General features: G+C 43.3%; 1 pseudogene; it reads right to left on the bottom strand.

Moving 5' to 3' along the window:
• Positions 1-9,757: 9,757 nt before the first annotated feature.
• LOC115402055 (NACHT, LRR and PYD domains-containing protein 12-like) overlaps positions 9,758-17,909 on the bottom strand; it is a 42,773-nt pseudogene continuing 34,621 nt past the window's right edge.

Genomic DNA, 17,909 nt, shown 5'->3' on the forward strand with positions numbered 1-17,909 from the left:
AATAAAAGTTTTCAGAAAATATAAATATTCCATTGGGGCAAATGAGCTGTTCTACATTTATATGAAAATCCTCTGAGCTTCTGGACTCAAATGATATTAATGAGCTGCAGACGCTTTAATAAACTATATTTGTTACAGTTCTATTGTTAGAAAGGCTTGGACTGTGGGTGTGGGGATTGAATGCACGTTACGTTTGCTGTTTCATTATTGATTGCTGTTGCATTATTATACGATGGGATTACAGTAGATTCTGCTTGAGTACATTTTGGTTTGGTCTGCCACCTACTGGTGAGAAATGTTATTACTATTTCCTGGTCCTGGATCGTTCTGTTAGCTTCGAATGCTGCTTGAGTGTGGGAGGAAAATGAAACTGAATACAGAAGTTGTGCGTTCCTGAGTAAATGTAAGTAGCACCCCAGCATGTTCACTTTGAGATCATGACCCTGTGATTGTGGAATGTTCATTGCATGTTGGAGTTTTGTGGTGTGATTTCAGCCTGTGTTCAGATGCTACTAGCCATGCTAAACGCTAGCTTGTTAAGAGCGATTGTATTTCATTTCATCATGTAGTGGGGTTTATGTTCAGTGCACGTGTGTCCAATTCACCTGAGGAATGTCTTATTGCTTTCATTTGTCTAAATCAAGATGGGTTTCTGTAAATACTTCTTATTTGATACTTAATTGGAGAGTTTGTGGGTTTCTGATTAATGTCCAGTAGGTGTCACTGTTGGCTAGAGTAATTCAATATGTGTATGCTGTTCAATCTAATCAGTGTGTAGTTTCACTCCTGATATCCCCACTCCCACTGGCTCTGTTAACTAAGAAGAAATGTCTGCCTGCAATACTTCGCTTCTTCTGACAATAAAGAAGAAGATACTCCAGAAGCCCTGTCGTGGTTTGTGTGTCCTGACCGACACCCAGAGGCGAGTGTCACCAATCCACCAGCGTTAGTCAATGTAGGTCCTCACCTACAATTCTGGTCCTTCGAGCCGGATTAGGACACTCACCCCTGATGCAAGCAACATGTATGCCCAAGATGAGCGTACAGTGAGGCCACGGCGGCAGATTCACCTACCAGTTCGATTGGAGGATTATGAGGTGAGTCATCGAAGCCGGAAAGATTACATCCCTCCACATTCCAGAGGGACAGAGCATGTCAGTGGAGGTGAAGAGGATCAGTATTCAGGCATGGAGGGTGCTGCCAAGATGACACCCCTCACCATTCCTCACAGCCAAATCAGCAGTCATCATGGTCAGTGGGACTTTACTCTGGAGGAGTGGACTTGTTCTCAGGATGAGACAAATCATAATCAAAGGCGACAAGGCTATGTACCAGGTACCCGCCAGTTGTATGAAGATGACATGGCTACGCAGGTAGATCATTCTACACCATTCACTCAATCCAGAGAGCCAGCTCCACTCCCATCAGCATACAAGTCTCAGATAGAAGAGCTTCAGAGACAGAGAACCGAGCTCCAACAGTCCCAGCGAGACATGAGAGCAGAATTAACAGAGCTAAGAGAGTTTAAAGAGAGAATGGAAAGAAGAATGGGACCAATAAACCAAACAAGCCCACTCCGCCATGTCAGATCAGCTGCACGGCCTCCAAACCATGCACCACCTCCACCCCCTGTGCACTCCTTATTCAGACACAATGTGGGCCCTGAATGAGAAATTTGGCCAGCCACACCAGATTGCACTGAGCAGGATTGCCAGTGTTATGGATGCTGCTGATATTCGCAGAGGGGACACAGCAGCTTTTGAGAAGTTCAGCCTTCAGGTGCAGTCTCTAGTTGGTTTGCTCAAAACTCTTGGCCCAGAAGGTGAAGCAGAGCTGAAATGTGGATCCCATGTGTCCCGGCTGCTAAGTAAATTACCCCCAGAAAACAGAGCAGATTTCAGGAGAGCCATGTTTCGAAATCCTAACACCGTGTACACTCTGGTGGATTTCTCTGAATGGTTGCAGTATGAGGCATGGTGTCATGAGTATGATGGCCATCTTCCTGGAGCAGGAGCCAAACCCATGCCAAGTCATCAGAAGAAGAAAGCTGTCACCATCCTACACGGGTCCAAAGACAATTCGGCGTCCCCGAGTTTCCAGGGAAAAAAGAACAGTAAGTCCAAACCATATTGCCCTTACTGTGAGAGCAGTCAGCATTACCTGAGCCAGTGTTCAGCTGTCAAAGAACTGGCTAAGGAACAACTGTCGCAGTGGATCAAGACTCACAAGAGATGCTGGCGTTGTGCTAGATCTCACCAAGCAGCGCACTGCGATCTCCGCAAACAATGTGGTCTCTGTCAAGGGAAGCATCTTCAGGTGCTTCATGAAGTGAATACAAGAGATGAAAGGGGGCCATTAAGAGAGGAGAGCTGTCTGGTCAGTACCACCACAGATGTACTGTATCTAGACAGACCGCCAACCTACAGCAAGGTCCTGCTGAAAGTGATGCAAGTGACATTGCATCATAAAGACAAGAGCCTAGAAACCTACGCTTTACTTGACGATGGTTCAGAGCGTACCATGTTGTTGTCAGTTGCTGCACGGAAACTTGGCTTGCAAGGAAACCCAGAGACTCTTGACTTGAGAACCATCAGACAAGAGGTTCAGACACTCAGTGGTTCATCAGTGTCATTTCAAGTTTCATCAGCCTTCAACAGCCAGAAACGCTTTGCCATTGAAGGTGCTTTCACTGCTGAACGTCTGGGACTAGCAGAGCACTCTTACCCCATGGAGAGTCTGAAGAAACAATACAGACACCTCTCAGGTCTTCCCTTGCACTCCTTCAAGAATGTGCAGCCATTGGTGCTCATAGGTGCAGATCATTCTCACCTCATAACCCCTCTTGAGCCAATACGGTTTGGCACCCCAGATGGGCCAGTTGCAGTCCGTACCAAACTGGGCTGGACTCTACAGGGGCCCATGAAAACAATAGAAAGATGTCTGCAACCCAAACAATGTCTGTTCATCTCAGGAGCCCCTCAAGATGCTGAGTTACTGAGACATGTGGAAAGGCTCTGGCAAGTTGACATCCTTCCATACAGGAGTGAAAAAACTGTAACCCGCTCCAAACAAGACAAAGAGGCAATCCACCTGTTGGAAACCAAGACAACACGTGTGGATGTCAACGGAACTTTCCGTTATGCCACCCCCCTGCTACGGAAGCAGAACATGCCGTTTCTCCAAGCCTCTCAAGAATCAGTCATGCCGAACCTGCGTAGTACTGAAAGACGCCTCAGTAAAGACCCAGAACGCGCTGTGGCGTACTGTGCAGAGATCCAGAAGCTAATCCAAGCTGGCACTGTGGCAAAAGTACCTCAAGAAACCCTCAAGCCAGAAAGTGAGTCATGGTTCATCCCGCATCACATGGTGTGTCATAACAACAAGAATCGGATCGTGTTCAACTGCTCTCACCAGCATCAAGAGTTCAATCTGAACAACTACCTGCTACCAGGACCAACTCTTGGAGCTTCATTATTGGGGGTGCTGCTTCGTTTCTGTGAACATACCATTGCCATGAGCGGGGACATCAAAGGCATGTTTCACCAAGTTCGCCTCCTTCCAGAGGACAGACCCCTGCTGAGATTTGTTTGGCGAGACCTGATTCGAGACAAACCTCCTGAGATATATGAGTGGCAGGTCCTCCCCTTTGGCACAACATGCAGCCCCTGTTGCGCGACATATGCTCTACAGCGTCATGTAATGGATCACAGTACTCCAGGAGAAGATGTGCGATCCTCCGTTGAGCAGTGTTTCTACGTGGACAACTGTCTGCAAAGTGTGCCTACACCAGAGGAAGCCAAAGCGCTTGTTGACAAGTTAAGATCACTGCTGGCTTCAGGAGGATTTGACCTTTGTCAGTGGGCGAGTAACGGGTCAGACGTCATCAGCCACCTACCCAAAGAGGCCCAGTCCAACAGCAGTGAACTATGGCTCGCACAGGATAAAACAATCACATCTGAAAATACACTTGGACTCAGTTGGCACATCCATGAAGACACTCTGGGTTACAAGCATCGACCCTTCGACTATGGCATCCTGACCATGCGAAACATCTACAGAGTCTTAGCCTCCCAATACGACCCACTTGGATACATCCTGCCCTTTACCACTCGTGCTAAAGTGCTGCTCCGTCATTTCTGGGAGAAACAGCGAGACTGGGATGACCCACAGCTCCCTGCCGACTTGAAGGTGTTGTGGGAGGAATGGGAAAGTGAGTTGACCACCCTTCCTAAAGTTGTTCTGCCTCGGTGCTACACCCCTGCTGAGGTTAATCCCTCACACGTCAACCGGCAGATACACATTTTTTGTGATGCATCAGAACAGGCATACGGGTCTGTCGCATATCTTCGAACATCAGATGACAAAGGTAACGTCCACCTTTCCTTCCTGTTGGCCCGCTCCCGAGTTGCACCCAAACGCCAGATGTCAATCCCGAGATTGGAACTGTGTGCCGCTGTAACAGGAGCCCAGCTAGCCAAACTTCTAACCTCAGAGCTTACTCTCAAAGTGGCCAGTATAACTCTGTGGACCGACTCCACTACAGTGTTGAGTTGGCTGCAGTCAGAGTCATGCCGTTTCAAGGTATTTGTTGGGACCCGGATAGCCGAAATCCAGGAACTAACTGATTCTCATTCTTGGAGGTATGTGGACTCAGCGAGAAATCCAGCTGACAACATCACAAGAGGCAAAACTCTCAAGGATCTCTCTGAGCCAAACAGATGGAGTCAAGGGCCGTCCTTCCTCTGCCACACCCAAGAGACTTGGCCTAGTCAGCCAATGATCAGCGCTGAAGAGGAAGACACTTCAGAAATCAAGAAGTCAGTTTTCTCAGGCACGTCGTCCATAATGCCGACATCTCCCTCAGAGGTCAAGTCATACAATAGTTGGCAAGAACTCCTCGAAATGACTGCAGAGGAGTTACACAGGGCGGCAGGAGGGGGAGGCAATCCGCAAGCTGAAGACTACAACAATGCTGAGAGACATATCCTCCACCAGATGCAACGTGAGAGCTTCCCTGAGGAACTGCGCCTTTTACAAGCTGGGAAGTCTGTATCTACCAACAGTCGACTGTGCTCCCTATCCCCAGAGATGGATGGATCTGAGCAACTCATTCGTGTTGGAGGAAGATTAAGATGGGCAACAGATCTAGAAACACAAGCCGTGCACCCTGTTGTGTTAGATCCCTACCATCCCTTCACCAAGCTCCTGATACAGCATTATGATCAGCGGCTGTGTCATCCTGGGCCTGAGCGACTATTCGCAGAGATACGAAGAGTATACTGGATACTCCGAGGTAGAGAAGCCATTCGCCGATATCAGTTCAGCTGTCCTGATTGCAGACGGTGGAAAGCAAAGCCTACTGTTCCAAAAATGGCTGACCTGCCAGCTGCTCGCCTCCGCTTATTTAAGCCAACCTTTTATTCAACTGGGACTGATTGTTTTGGTCCATTCCATGTCAAAATCGGACGACGCAATGAAAAAAGGTGGGGAATAATCTTCAAGTGCCTGACCACAAGGGCAGTACATATTGACCTCCTAACCCACATGGATGTTGATTCCTATCTCATGGCACTGAGGAGATTCACTGCCTGTCGGGGTACAACTGCTGAAATAATCTCAGATCAGGGAACTAACTTCCGTGGTGCAGAGAAAGAGCTTAGAAAGGCAACTGAAGCTCTAGCACCAGAGCTGCAAAGAATTCTCGCCAAACAGAAGATTGCTTTCAAGTTCAATCCTCCAGGTGCCCCTCACTTTGGCGGAGTGTGGGAAAGAGAAATTTGTTCTGTTAAGACAGCTCTCAACAGCACCATAGGTGCTCAGCCAGTACCTGAGGAAGTTCTTCAGACTGTTCTCACTGAGGTCGAGAACATCCTGAATTCAAAACCTTTGGGCTATGTGTCTGCCAGTGTAGCTGACCCTGATCCTGTGACACCTAATCATTTTCTGATGGGGCGGCCAGATGGTTCCCTACCTCAAGTTGTCTACCCAGAAACGGAGCTCCTGAGCAGACGTCGTTGGCGTCACTCACAGATATTGGCAGATCACTTTTGGTCCAGGTTTATTCGGGAATACCTCCCAAATCTGCAAGTCAGACAGAAATGGCAGACTACTCGAGCTGACTTGGCAGAAGACAACATCGTCATGTTGATGGATCCACAACTGCCACGAGCCCTTTGGCCTATTGGACGTGTGACAAAGGTACACCAAAGTGCAGATGGTCACATCAGATCTGCCGACGTGCAGATTAAGGACAAGGTGTACACCAGACCAACTGCCAGGATGGTAGTTCTCCCTGCACTACCTGAAGAGACATAGGACATTGATCCTGGTTAGGAGCCTTTCAGTGAGTCAAATGTACCTTGTACATTTGAGGGCGGCTGTTAGAAAGGCTTGGACTGTGGGTGTGGGGATTGAATGCACGTTACGTTTGCTGTTTCATTATTGATTGCTGTTGCATTATTATACGATGGGATTACAGTAGATTCTGCTTGAGTACATTTTGGTTTGGTCTGCCACCTACTGGTGAGAAATGTTATTACTATTTCCTGGTCCTGGATCGTTCTGTTAGCTTCGAATGCTGCTTGAGTGTGGGAGGAAAATGAAACTGAATACAGAAGTTGTGCGTTCCTGAGTAAATGTAAGTAGCACCCCAGCATGTTCACTTTGAGATCATGACCCTGTGATTGTGGAATGTTCATTGCATGTTGGAGTTTTGTGGTGTGATTTCAGCCTGTGTTCAGATGCTACTAGCCATGCTAAACGCTAGCTTGTTAAGAGCGATTGTATTTCATTTCATCATGTAGTGGGGTTTATGTTCAGTGCACGTGTGTCCAATTCACCTGAGGAATGTCTTATTGCTTTCATTTGTCTAAATCAAGATGGGTTTCTGTAAATACTTCTTATTTGATACTTAATTGGAGAGTTTGTGGGTTTCTGATTAATGTCCAGTAGGTGTCACTGTTGGCTAGAGTAATTCAATATGTGTATGCTGTTCAATCTAATCAGTGTGTAGTTTCACTCCTGTTAAAGACTGATTTATGTTTGTAGTTAGCTATTCATCTCAGTGTATATGTCCTTCTGTTCATCAGCTTAATGATGATTAATTTCTTGTTGTAGGACCACAACACGACACAACACAGTACTGTACATGGGTAGATATCCCCACTCCCACTGGCTCTGTTAACTAAGAAGAAATGTTTGCCTGCAATACTTCGCTTCTTCTGACAATAAAGAAGAAGATACTCCAGAAGCCCTGTCGTGGTTTGTGTGTCCTGACCGACACCCAGAGGCGAGTGTCACCAATCCACCAGCGTTAGTCAATGTAGGTCCTCACCGACATCTATTGTGAATGAAACCAATCTTTTATCAAGTCCTGTGTTTGGGTTTGAGTCGTGTGTTTTTCACTGTTTGAATTCAGATGACCTTGAGTGACCTTCCATTCTTAAAGCAGAGGATTTAATCTGATGTGGGTCCATCGTTTGGAGCTGGAACAGCTTCAACTCTTCCAGCTTCAGGAGTGTTGATGGGAATGTTGGAGCGTTCTTCGAGAACAGGGCTCGCTCTGACTCTGGATGTGGTTCCAACAGACTTTGTTGGACGGATTGGAAAGAAAAACCGAGGTGCAAGCTCAGAATTTCTTCAGAAACAATCATTAATGAGGACCCATAGTTTAGGACAGATATGAGACAGGAACCTCACAGAACAACAAGGTTATCATCAGATTATGTCAAATATTATTATGAATAACATTTTACTGTCTATGTTCACAGACATCAAGAAGTCACAAGCAAAAGGAGACCAAGCTTAAGCACACGTTCAATCCAGGAAAGTTTATTCATTGAAATTGCTTTTTAATCAATTCAACAAAAGATTTTTTTTTGACTCTCAGAAACACTTGTTCATATCACCACAATGATTATGATATCAAACAGATCGGTCACATGATCATAAAGAGAAGCTGTGAACTCAACTCGTGGGGAAGCATCATGGAGCAGTTCATTCAAGCTGCTCTTCAGACTTTTGGCCACCAGGTGGCACCAAAAAGGGCAGTGTTGAAAAGCTTCCATCCAGGCTTCAGAGTTTCAGAAAGCTGCATTTGTCCATCAGGATTAAAAAAGCGCTTCACTTCCAGCCTCTCAACAGACTGACAGACTCAGCCCTCGCGCAGGCAGTGGGCGCGCTCTGCCTGCGACTTCATCGACTTCAATGGGTGCGTAATTACTGCGTGAGTGCTGTGACCTGCGAAGCGCAGAGCAGCGCAGCCATTCCACAGTATGTGGGCACTGGTTGTCAGACTCTCAGTCAGATTCTCCTTAAATAAGTCCAGCTAAGACCAAACTGGTCCAATCAGGCTGGATCAAGCAGATCGGACCGGACAGGAAGTCGGAAACAGAAAAGGCAAGAGAATCCGGTCAATTTTCAAAATATAACAAATTAAATAACGATTAGTTACGGACGGTGTTGCTCGTCCGTCTATAATTTGTCACTTGGGTCTAATCACAAGACAGATGGACACACAAACAGACATACGCATGTACGCACCCAAACACACACACACACACACACACACACACACACACACACACACACAGCGACAGACATTCACGTGATGCAGAAAAAAAGAGGACAGGAGGAGAAAAAGTCTCTCCACAGGTCACCAAAACACACCCATCCATACTGGCAGAGCGAGACAGAGGGAACAAACGTGAAAACCGAGAGCTGACGGAGCGAGCCGAGTGCAGCCGATGTGTGACCAGCGCGGAGAGCGCAGGCAGCAGATACGCCTCCAGTGCGAACAGCCAAGCGCTGGCGCGGAGACGCGCGCTCCGCTTCCGCGTCCAGTGCGTTCCCGGCGTTACCCAGAAGCTTGAGCGCCTCCAGCTGTCATCAAAGCTGCATCAGCCCCTGATCAATGCACTCCAGGCTTCAATTGAGCAGAGATTTTCAGAAATATTAGCTGATCCTGAAATGATCGCTGCTGCTATCCTGCTCCCAAAGTTCTGAACATCATGGACAAGTAATGAGATGTGCTGAAAGCAGGTATTTTTTTTAAACAATTGCCATTTAGCCACTTTCTTTAATATGAGTTATTATAAAATGCTAAGTCACTAAATCATTGCAAATGTATGTTTTTTATATAGTTTTGGATTACATCAAGATATATCTGGACCAGGTAACAAAGGTTTGGCAACAGCTCTCCATCATCAGATGAGGACTTCTTTGGCTCCATGAAGGCCAACGTCCAGGAAAGTACAAAGCAGCAAGATGCTGCAAGATGTACTGAACCAGCACAAGCACAGTATTTGACGTTTTGAAGTCGTTCCCCCATTGTGTGCAGTCTGTCTCTGGAGTTAAACACACCTTTACCTGTGTCTGCAGCATGCTGAGACTGTTCAGTAAAGCTGGATTGATCTTCTCTCCTAAAAGAGCACGTCTCCATTCGAAAAACTTTGAAAATCAACTTCTTTTGAAGATGAACCACAAACACTTGTAAAATACTTGCCAATAGAATTGTCTGTCTTGTTAAATATTATGCCAGAATTATAAATAATTGACAATTTTTGAGCTTGTAAAGCTTTTGTTTACAATGCTCTGTTCTAAATAAATTTGAGCAGACAGTGTTTTGCCTGGTTCTTATTTTGAGTATTTGCTACATTCACAATTTACTTTCTATATTTTAAATTTTGCATTTTTTCATCGGCTATAAATACGTTTACTTTTTACTTGCAAAGTAAATTTAAAGCAAGTACTTTTGTACTGTTACTGAAGTAAAGTATTCCTTGGGTACTTTGACTTTTACTTAAGTACTTTTTTTGCCCCAGTATCTATACTTTTACTTAAGTTAAAAAAAAAAAAGAGTACTTATTCCACCACTGTCTCCGGCAGTAGCCATGATTTGCACTTCTGTCATGACGTCATGAGACGGGCCGGAGAAACTTCGGTGGCTTAGAGGCACCAAAAAGAATGCGTTCATGTGAAAAGCCGAAACCGTTCATGTACGATTTCAGTGTTTTTAACATCGTCTTAACCCAAAAAGTCGGTTACGATTCAAAATCGATTAATCGTGCAGCCTTACTGGATATAAGTTAAAAGAAAATAATGGAGGAGAGAGACGAGTGTCTTCTCCCACAGTGGACGCCACTCCACAACATTAAAAGAAAATGATCAAATAACTTGTTGATTTTTAAATTCAGTAACTCCTAAAGGAAATGAAATAAAGGATTTATTTTTGGTAACTTGCAGAACAACACTGATTCAGTTCACATTTACAATGAAAGAATAACACAAACGTCAAACTGTGATCAGAAGAGTCCTTTCCTCATCGTCTCCATTGTTGCTGACAAAGACTTGAGGAGGTTAGAAAACATCTTGAAACTTAAACTGACAAAATATTTACAAAGTGTTTGAGGCTCCGTCTGTGAGCCCTGCTGAACTCCACTGATGTTCTCTGATCTCCGATTGGTGCTGACAGGACTGCTGTCAGAGACAGAGACTGTCCTTCCTACAGAGGACACAGACTCACTGAAGAACCAGACCAGAGTCTAAATCCAGCATAGAGAGGTTCAGTGAATGTGGTGTTGAAGGTGTAGAGGTGGATCAGAGAGTCAGAGGAGACTCTGAAGAAGGACAGAGAGCCAGCAGGACAGTCCACATACACTGCTACTCTACCAGAGGAGGAGGAGGAGGAGGAGGAGGAGGTGGAGGAGGATGAGGGGGAGGAGGAGGAGGAGGAGGAGGAGGAGGAGGAGGAGGAGGAGGAGGAGATTGGTATTTTCCTGTGATTGTGCCAGGCAGAGTAACCTTCATCAGAGCAGTACAGACTCCAGGATTGATCATTCGCTCCAAACACACACTGCTTAGTGTCTCCACTCCTCCAGATTCCTCTGTAACTCACTGATATATAAACTTCTCCGCTCCACTTGACCTCCCAGTAACATCGACCACTCAGATCATTTCTACACAGCAGCTGATGAGCCCAGAATTCAAATCTGTCTGGATGATCAGGATACGATTGCCATTTTTCCACACGTGTCACCTTCCTGTTGTTGTTGGACAGTTTGAGGTTTCTGCTCACTGAGTTTGTGTCCAGTTCAAGTTGAGAGAAATCTGATGGAGAGAAAAAGAGAAAAGTCATCCTCTGACACATGTGATGGAGTTCTTCATTCTGGACTTCGTGACACATTGTTCATTCAGAGAAAGTGAGGATGAGGAAACTTTTTTTTCAAAATTCTCTTGTCAGTATTGTTTGAATGAAACAAAACCTTTGAACGAAAGACAGACACTGTTTGGTCCTCATTAGTCAAACTTACACTTCCTCAGACCAGGTTTTAACCTCTGCTCTCCACCATGGTCCACCCTGCAGGAAGAAAGACAGTCAGAAGGTTTTCTCTCCAACAGGAGTCCTAACTGCTGTTCAACATGAAGCAGAGCTCCTCAGAAACAGGCTGAAAGAGCTCTGAGTCCACACTCTGGGACTGCTTCACTCAGGACAGCAGTCAGCTCTGGATGGATGGATGAAGAAGATGAAGTGATGAATGAAGCCTCCTGTTATGTTTCAGCTCACACTGACTCGCTTCAAAGTTTCAAACTTTGTTCAAAGTCTCTGTGAAGACGTTTTGAGCCTGAAAGTGTCTCTGCTGCTTTGGATCAGTGTGATGAAGAAGGAAACCTGTTGGCATGTTTCTGCTCCTCTCCTCCTAACGACAGCTGGAAAAGGAGCTTTCAATGGATTCTTCACACTACTGGAGTTTTCATTGAAAGACTCAGTTTGGCAGAGAGGAAGAGAAGTTTTGTTTCTCTTCACCAATGAACACACACAGAGAAAAGTCTCGATTTAGCCAAAACACAGAAAAACCTGAAGATAATGTTTGAATGCAAAGTGGATGAACTCTCATCAGGATTTTAAGAGTGAAGAGAAAAGCAGCAGTTTGATCAAATGATTCAAACTTCAGGTCCAGATGTCTGAACCACATCACAGAGGCTTCAAACTCTCATTTCTATCATCATGGTTCAGATTTTCTTGGTACTTGTGTCATAAAAATAACTGTTTACAATAAGTGGAGATATTTTGTAGACAAGGGGTCTTTAACTAAAATGTTAAAGGTGTAATGCAGGATTTTGATTTCCGGGTGGATCATCTAAATAACTGGTGGGTCTGTTTGTCAATCATTCTGACGAGCTGGTTTCGCAAGGCGGTTCTACGTGCTTGCGCCCAATAAGCTTCTCCCTTTTAGATTCAGAGCATTCAGAGTGTTTATGTAGCCGGTGAGCTTCTGAGCTAGTACTTACCGGTGGCGAGTCTGACATAATGAAACTGTAACTGTTTCGAAAAACAAGCTTTATGTATGAGCGAGGCGGATCGCAGAAACTGTAAACAGAGCCGTGCACGCCGGAGAAGAGGAGATCGCGCTCGCACGCTTCCGCGTTTCCTGAGAGAAGCAGGAGAGCCGGGCGGATGGTCTGGCGCATGCGCGTTGTTCAAAAAGTGAGTAACAGACGTTTGGCTTCGTCTTTTCGAGAAAATCCTGTATTAGACCTTTAAGAGGCTCAGTTTGACTATATTTCTTGAAGTAAATGTTCAGAAGATCGGAATATAATTATGGATAATGTGGATAGTATTTTTCTTGGTAAGGTAGGAAAAGAAGAAATATTGAATATTGTAAAAACTTGTGCAAGTAAAGGATCTACTGATGGTGTTGGAATAGATATGATATTGGTAAAAAGTATAATAGAACTGGTTATTGAACCATTTACATACATTTGCAATCTGTAATTTTCTACAGGGGTCTTTCCTGAAATATGAAAATAGCCAAAGTAGTTCCACTTTATAAAAATGGAGATAAACATGTTTTCTCTAACTACAGACCAGTATCCTTGCTTCCAAAATTTTCAAAAATACTAGAGAAATTGTTTGTAATAAGGTTGTGTTTGTAATAAGGTTGGACAACTTCATGAGCAGACACAATACTTTGAGCAAAAGTCAGTATGGATTTAGAACCAGTCACTCCACATCATTGGCATGGAATTAACTGAAGAAAATCCATCGCAATAGATAGAAAACAATTTTTTGTAAGTGTTTTTGTTGACCTCAAAAAGGCTTTTGATACCATTGATCATGCCATACTTCTTAAAAAACTGAGCAAATACGGTATTAGAGGGGTGGCACATAAATGGATTTCAAGTTACTTAGACAGTAGAAAGCAATTTGTGCAGCTATATAATTCAAAATCCAAATTGCAGTGTATTATGTGTGGAGTACCTCAGGGATCGGTCCTTGGGCCTAAACTCTTCACTTTGTAAATCAATGATTGTGTTTCTGTATCCAAATTGCTCAAATGTATTCTGTTTGCAGATGATACAACATTATTTTATTGTGGGGAAGATTTAGCACAGGTGTTAAATGTGGTTAAAGAAGAATTTAAAAAAATAAAAATGTGGTTTGATGCAAATAAATTATCACTGAATCTTGAAAAAACAAACTTTATGATATTTAGTAACAGAGGGAGAGACACTGGTGCTTCAATTACCATAGATGGTATTGAAATCAATAGAGTAAAGGAAACCAAGTTTCTGGGTGTTATTCTGGATGAAAATTTGGGTTGGAAATCACATATCCAGTATACAAAGGCAAGAATATTAAAAACAATAGCTATGTTACACAAAGTAAAAGATTCACTGGATAACAAAGCATTGTACATGTTATATAACATAATGATTGTTCCACATCTGTCCTACTGTATTGAAATCTGGGGAAATACCTGCAAAACATATATTCAGTCAGTTGTCATATTACAGAAAAGAGCCATAAGAATAATCAGTAGAAAACAATATAGAAATCCAACTAATGCATTATTCTTTCAATTTAAATTGCTGAAATTCCAAGAACTAGTAGATTATAGTATTTTACAAATTATGCTGAAAGCTCACACAAATACACTGCCAGTTAACATCCAGAACAAGTTTGGAAAAAGAGAAAGCAAGTTTAACTTAAAAGGAACAGAGTTCTTTAAAAAAAAATCAAGATTTAGGACAAAAATGATTGAACGTTGTGTATCTGTAAAAGGAATCAGTTTATGGAACAATCTGGAGAAAGAAATAAAAGAATTTAAGTCAAGGACCACATTTAAAAGGTTAATCAAATCCAGTATGTTAAAGAAACACAATGAAACATACTAGTTACATTTGATTGTCTTTTTTTGTTGTTGTGAAAAGCACTAAGTTAATTGTAATCGATGAATTAATGTTATGTCACTGTCTGTGTTGGCCAGCAGTTATTTTATTTTCGTGTATTATAAGTGTGTGTGTGTGTGTGTGTGTGTGTGTGTGTGTGTGTGTGTGTGTGTGTGTACTTATGTTTTGTATATATTGTCATGTTTTTTTTTTGTTGTTCTTAATTTTACTTTTTTTGTAATTGATTTCTGAGGATAAGGGGCAGATATAATAAGACTTGTCTGATATATATTTAAAGTTCTGTCAACATTTGTATGTAATCAACACCTGATCAACACAAATCAAATTCTCCCGTGCAAGTGAGTGCCTATCTCTGTTTCATAATCCCAGGCCACACAGCTACTGTGAGTAGTGGAAGCTACAGTGGGGGGGTTAGACCTCTGTGTGTTCGACCCCCTGTGCTGCTGTGGGCTACCCCATTCTATATATGCTGAGCACCTGGCTAGAGGGTCTTTGGTATGACCCGTCCGGGATGTGAACCCACAACCTCCCAGTTGTGAGGTGGATGCTCTACCATCACTCCGGTACAAATCAAATTGATTCTGTGAAATTCACAAAGTGTTTGTTCATATTTATTGATTATTATTCATTATTCATGAAACATGGAACTGAAAATAAATGTTTGATTGTCAATAATTCTGTCATTTACTAAATAAAAGTCAGGCTCATTTTGAAAATAAGACAAACTAAATCAAATGTTCAGAAGCAGTGCTGGACTTCAGAACAATAAAACAAAAGTTACGTAAGTAACTATGGTTCCATGAATCCCGGATGACCGCCAAAGGTGGTGCATAAAGCACTGAATGATCATCCTTTCGCATAAGCAGGTGGAGAATTAAATGACAACAAAGTCACAGGTGACCTCCCGGTGGCTGACGTGAGTCTATATAGCCATGTCACAACGGAAGCTCAGTCCCTTCCACCTTCTCACAAGCAGAAGATTCCAAGAGACTGAACGCTCTGGCGGTCATCCAGGATTCATAGAACCATAGTTACCTACGTAACTTTCGTTCTATTTCATCCCTACTTGCAACAGGGCGCAAAAGGGACATGAAAGTAAGCGTCCTTCAAATCGATCACTGTGAACCAGTCCCCTGGCGATATTGTGTGGAGAATCTGAGGGATGTGCAGCACCTTGAATGGAATAACTTTTAAAATTTTGTTTAGACCCCGAAGATCCAGAACAGGGTCGCGCGTCTTCTTTGGTACGAGGAAATACCTTGAATAAAAAAACCCCGGGTCCCGCAGGGGATCTACAGGAACTACAGCACCTTTGGCCAGCAAGGTGCAAATCTCCTCAGACAGTGCTTGTGCCCTGGCCAGGTCGTAGAATATGGTCATTGTGACCCGGCAATGAACCGGAGGCCGGCGGCGGAACTGAATGCGATAACCCCGGGACAGTGTGCGGCGACATAGTCAGGTCGAGCAGAGAATGCCACTAGTGACTCCTGAATGTCCGAGTGCGGGGTCACAAACCGGGTCGAGCAGAGAATGCCACTTGCGATTTACAACAGGCTCACAATGAGGGAAAAACAACCCTGCTGTTTTTTTTTTGGGGGGGGGGTTTGTTATTATTGTTATTTTTTCCCTTTAAATGAACTGAAGAGACAGTGTATGAACCACACTCAGAACAGAAAACACGAGCTGACAGACAGCCGTCTTCAATAACAATGGGGCGAAGTTAAGCCTCTTGATTGACAAATTAATATTTAAGCAGCACGGGCAAAAAATTAGAGCAGCGCGCACCACAAGGTGGGATGTAACAACAGAAATCTACCGCTTAAGATACACGGCGATAAATGATACCCGGCTTTCACGGGAAAAGAAGAAAAAGGAGATGGAGCGCTGCTTGTGCAGTCCTTAGAGGGCGAGCAAGCTCGCAGTTCTGACGTACCCAGTCGCAGGGCCACTAGTCACAAGCAGCACATCAACTTTCAGTGGAGTTAAGCTGAAAATGCTCACCACCAGATCCAACCAACCTGCACGCGAGAAGGTGAAAAGGGACTGAACTTCCGGTGTGACGTGGCTATATCGACTCACGTCAGCCACCGGGAGGCAGGGGTTAAAGTTAAAAAAAATGATTTGACTGAAAATTTTCGAAAAAATTTTTTAAGTGAAACTTTGTGCTTTCTTCTCAATTTAGATTTGAACAATGTCCTTTATAACAAACAACATCGATATTATGGTTCAGCCAAATCTGCACCACGGTTAACTTTCTCTTAAGATTCATAAATTTGTATTAATTCAATTTTTTTGTTTTGACTGATTTGCTGTCTTTTTTTTACACAGGGATTTAAGAGTATCTCTTTATAAAGATAAAACTGTCCAGAAAGGATTATTGAATTGCTCTGATATTTATACCCTCAAATGGAGACTGAATGGACTCAAATATTTGTGACAACCTCTATGTCAGTGGCTGCATACTGGTTGACTCTCTGTAGGATACATCTGTACTTAACTTCCTCCTCATCTCTCTCTGAGGCACACACAACGGCTGGTGGATGCCAGCCATGCCAGCCTGGTGGAACGCCACTCATGTGGGTTCAGTAGCACAGCTTTTTGTCATAGTTTAACACACAACCACATCCATGCACACACTGATAACTGACAATCTGTGAAGTTTTTCACATTTTGTAAATAAAAAGTGTTTAGCCCTGCATCCTCGCCTCTTCGCCGGTCTTTGTTGCAGACTTGGAGCTCCTGGTTGTAAAACACAGCTTCACTGCGAGGTAAGGCTGGGCTCTGTGCAGGTAGGTAAAACAATCTCTCTGGTCTCTTCAATGCTTTAAGAGCAGCAGAAACCAGTATTAATGAAATCATAGATATAAATCAATATAATTAGACTGGGAAATATTACAAAAGACTGGCTTGAGTTTGAAACAGTTTAATACAAAAATAAAATCTTTATTGACAATGATATTCTGCAATAAAATCATTCAGGAACTGACAAGAATTTGTAGTGAAAATAAAACTGCATGAAACTGAAGAGGAGAAAACACAATAGAAAGTGTAAAGCCGGCCTCCACACAGCTCCAGAATGAGCAATAGACTTTGACAGGGTTTCCTCATCCTTCATCCCTCCAGCATCTTTGTCCACCTGCCCCAGTAAAAACAAAAACTGAAATTATCAAAGAAAACACCACTGAACAAGCCCTAAAATAGTATATTAATATAATATATAATCAGGAAGCAGTCTTGGGTGTTTTACTGGTCATCAATAGGATAACGCCTGTAAAGCTGGAACAGAGCAGAACCTTCCTGCAGTCAGCATCAAACAATCCATTTTTTCCAATTCAGGAAGACCTTAAATTTCACTGTGGTTCACTTCAAGTCCAAATTTCTCATTTACTGTGTCATAATTCATTTATTTTAACTTAATTTTGTAAAGAAAAAAAAACACAAGCAAAGAGTCTGCCTTTTTTGTTTCACTGTGAATTCAGACAAAACATTAGTGAATTTATTCTATTTTATTTGGATGTTTCAGACTTCCAAATACATCTAAAGTTTCTCAAGCAGGTTCCAGTCACCTTGCTCTTGTAAGTTAACATTGCCTGTGACTGATCATTCTGTCAACATAGAATCATTTGAAACAGTGACTTCTATATCTTTTTCTGTAATGAGCATAAGGCTATGGCTGCACAGCTACAGCAAGTAATAGCAGTGTGTATCAGTTACCTGTT

Source organism: Salarias fasciatus, chromosome 15 (genome assembly GCF_902148845.1).
Source record: "Salarias fasciatus chromosome 15, fSalaFa1.1, whole genome shotgun sequence".
NCBI classification, from domain to species: Eukaryota; Metazoa; Chordata; class Actinopteri; order Blenniiformes; family Blenniidae; genus Salarias; species Salarias fasciatus.